Here is a 4,023-nt window from a genome sequence, read left to right as displayed (position 1 = left end):
GTAGGATAAAATTCATATTTACAAGGTTTTTAAAACCTGAAAAATCACACGTATAGATCATGTGGTTCATATGTGCGACGTTGGTAAAAAATTATGTATTACCATTAGCAGTATGTGCACAAATTATATTAAATTAATTAAATAGGTTCCTTATTAATTATTTCACATGTCATAGATCTTTATATAATTTACGAAAACACTTACAGGTATATACTTCACATACAGCCCAGGCGTTTTACTTTTCTTTCAAGTGTCTTGTTTTTCAAATCAAGAGTGAGGTTTCAATCTACAAACCTGTTAGAGCACAGTGCTTTGAGATTTGATAGTTGTTTAAGGGCTTAAAGTGAGGCTCTTAACAATTTGGATGTTAAAATTTGAAGTAAAATAGGTGTTTTTGTTTTGTTTTTGGATATATAATTTGTTTATGCTATTTTTATTAGATGTAGGCATCTAATCAAGTATATTTGATCCGCATAGGCACACCTAACCTTCGTGCTTCACTGGACTGGACTGAATTGTTACACGAGATCGCACATGGTGTTGTGTATCTACATGGAGGATCAGGTGAGTGTGTGATCCACAGTGACCTTAAACCCGGGAACATTCTTCTTGAATCACCAACTTGGGCACCGCTAAACTGTTTGTCGACAATTAAACAGGGCCTGATCAAGCAATTGTTATTTCTCCGTAAGTAATAAAATATATATGTATATGCACCACAAGATTTTTTGTGGACCCAACATACCTAACACGGTTGAGTTCCATGAAGGGGACATGCAGCTCCGGAGTATATGCGTGGAGGGGAGATGACGCTGAAGTGCGATGTCTATAGCTTTGGAGTAATTCTTCTAGAGACGCTTAGCGGGAACATGAACGGTAGCTTGTAAAGGCTCCTTTCTCAAGTTAGTCCAAGTAAATTATAAATTCATTGTTTCTTTGCAGGAGCATAGATGGTTCATATTAACATTTGTGTTGGAAGACTTACATTTATTTTATTTCTTGAGATGTACATACTCTGATAAAACTCGACAACTCTCTTTTTTTGGTAGGCTTGGGAACTATGGCAGTAAAACGGGATCATGGAACTTCTCAACACGGAAATTGTGCCGCTCCCTAAGTCCGAGCCTGAGATATTTTCCAAGCTAAAACGTTGTATCCAGATCGGACTCCTATGCGTCCAAGAAATGCCTGATGATAGGCCAGCCATGTCTGGAGTCGTGGCCATGTTTACGAGCGCAATGTCACATATCAATCAGCCGAGAAGGTCAGTGTTAGACAGTGGAATAGCCATGCCTTCGAATTCGTCCCTTGAACGTGAGACCGATTTCTTGAACCCCACTACGACTGATATGACGTTGCCATCGGGTCAATCTAGCTTTTGTTGCCTAGCTAGCGACTAGTTTCTTTAACCTTGTAGGTAGGAATTCTGTACACACAACCTTTTGGTTGTGATGCTGGTAAATTATGGAGGTTGATGTTATTGAACATCTATGGAGGTTAGACTTGAGAAATATACTGAGTTTTTGTGTTTTTGAATTTAATATCGAGTTGTTGAAAGGGTAGATATTTATACTCGGGTGGGCTGTTGATGCTTATTAATGTGGTATTCACCAACATACAAATATAAGTGGTGTCATTCTTTGAAGTGTCGCGGGAGTTCATAAGAGATTATAATTCTTTTTTTTCATCAAGATTTTTCTCGCAGGATGGTAGTTTAGAACCGAAGTAGTCATGTTAGTCAAATGGGCTATTCCCTGCAACCCAAGAGAGCATGGGGGTTTGATTGTTGAAGATTTAATTACAAAAAACCATTTTCTTCTGAGCAAATGGCTATTTTTAGTCTGAGACGGTGGGCCAACGGCAACGTGCTATGCTCCCGGCACGTCCATGATGGATGCAGGGAAAAGAAGACTTTGACACCCCAAAGATTTAAATATAATTTTAATTTTCTGTATGAGTGTGTTTATAAGGATCTGGGATACTTAATATATGCTTTTGGGCCTTCTCTAACAAAAATAATGATGTGCAGAGTGCCAAGAAATAAAACACCGCCGCCATAAATTGAAAGAAAAGAAAAAAAAATACCAAAGTCTCGTGGAAGGCAGGGGATTCACAAATTTGTCTGGTCTCGTGAAGGTTTCCCCCCTATCATTTTAGTTTTGCTCGTTCCAGGTAAACGATGGAGACAATAGGTTGTTTTGGAAAGGTACTAGGCGAACAACCGCCGCTGAAAGTTCGATTCCTACTCGTCTTTAACGCCGCTCGACATAGCCAGATTTCTGTTCATGAGGCCTCGGGCGAGCTCCGAGCTAATATCGAGTTTGAGCCACCTGTTTGATGACTTGATGGCCTAAAGTTAGTGAGCGAAACACTTTATGGGCTAATTCAGCGGCTGTTCAGCTTATTGTTGGAAAGAAATTTAGACAAGATACAACAGTCTACCATATGTTTTTTTTTAAAAACCCCTCATTAGTCTAGCACATTTTCAGCCACTTCGATGTACAGCACGCTTCCTACTAACAGGCAGGAGTATTCAGAATCCTCTGTTTCTACCGGTCCACTGAGCATTCAAACAGTCATCAAACATCCTGCAAAAAAAAACAGTCATCAAACAACATGTGTTTAGGGTTGCATATCACGGGCAAGATTAATAATTCAGTCCCTCAAAAAAAGATTAATAATTCAGACTTCATAAAGTCTCAGTCGACTAAAAACATCGACGAAGTCTCAATCGATGTTATATTTGTAAAATCTTACATTGAGATCTGTGTAATTTGTTTTCTTCAGTTTTTTCGTTTTTTTTTTTGCATATTATGTCACTTGACTGAGACTTGATTAAATCTCAGTCGATTAAGACCTAGGCGCACTCTTAATAATTTACGAAAGGAAAAGAGAACAAGTGTTCACTGATGATACAATACCATCCTAATTTGACATATGCACGCTTACATGCCCATGAACAAACTCGTATGCTCGCGACGGCCTGCGCCGCCCTCAGCAGCACCCTGCTCGCGTGCCTCAGGCTCATCGCTTTGAGGAAAATATCAAGGAAATGGATTGCCGCTTCTGAACCACGGTGGTGATGGGGGTCAGCTGCCACAGGTGTGGGGTTTATATGGGGGCAAAGGGCGGCACATACCGTGGACCGTGGTGACTAGTGCCGTGTAGTACGATTGGGCTTCAAAACCATCAGCTTGCTAGAGGGAGAGTGCGACGTATGGTTTTTGTTTCTCGCTTGTGGAGCACACAGGTAACGGGAATCTAATGTGCTACATAGATTTCGTCTTCTCTTCAGCTTAACCAGTACTCCATCCACCTGTACTCTCTTCGATTCATATCAATTGTTGCCAATTGAGTATCAGCGACAATTAATATGGATTAGAGTGAGTACTTTTTTCCCGTCCGGTGATCAGGTTTGCAAAATTCGGACGACCGTTTTCTATAGCATGGATGAACCCTACGAACATTTCCAAAAGAAAGAAAAAAGTATGAACCATATGAAGGCATCTGTAAATTCAGAGCGACCGTATGTACTGAAATCCTCCCGGATAGATCTATGTACTACTGCATGATGAAGTAATGGCCATCATTACAAAAAGAAAGAAATTGTTGTCCATATGTCGCGTCACCGGAGGCAACCAACATGACAATATGAACAGGTTGTCGTCTGCGTGTCTCATCGAGTAAAAAATTGAATGTTTGAATTAAAGGGTGAATGTTATAATAATCCAAACATATGCTAGTTATGAGTAGGCTTCATGCATGGTGTACATGCCGTGGTTGGCTTGCATGCCAACACGTGAGTACTTTGCATGTGTCCGATTAGAGGTTAAGTCAGGGATCTTGCCGTATTAGTTTAGGCAAGTTGAGTGTTTGGATAGTATTCTTGGTAGTTATTAGAAGCGGCAAGTTTGCTTGTGTCCGTATAAGCTTTGGAGTCAAAAAGCATATACGAGTAGGTTTAGGATTGGTCTTTTGAGTCGGCTAGTCTAGCCTGTCCAGCGTCCAGGTTGGTGCATATAT

The 4,023-nt window shown here is 40.3% G+C and overlaps 1 pseudogene; it reads left to right on the top strand.

The window, feature by feature from the left end:
- The window catches only part of LOC119358314, an 11,889-nt pseudogene extending 10,489 nt beyond the window's left edge, over positions 1–1,400 (top strand).
- The last annotated feature ends 2,623 nt before the right edge of the window (positions 1,401–4,023 follow it).

The sequence above is a fragment of the Triticum dicoccoides genome, chromosome 2A, assembly GCF_002162155.2.
Source record: "Triticum dicoccoides isolate Atlit2015 ecotype Zavitan chromosome 2A, WEW_v2.0, whole genome shotgun sequence".
NCBI lineage: Eukaryota > Viridiplantae > Streptophyta > Magnoliopsida > Poales > Poaceae > Triticum > Triticum dicoccoides.
The sequence above is the reverse complement of the archived record's forward strand: the minus strand, read 5'-3'. Positions and strand labels throughout refer to the sequence as shown.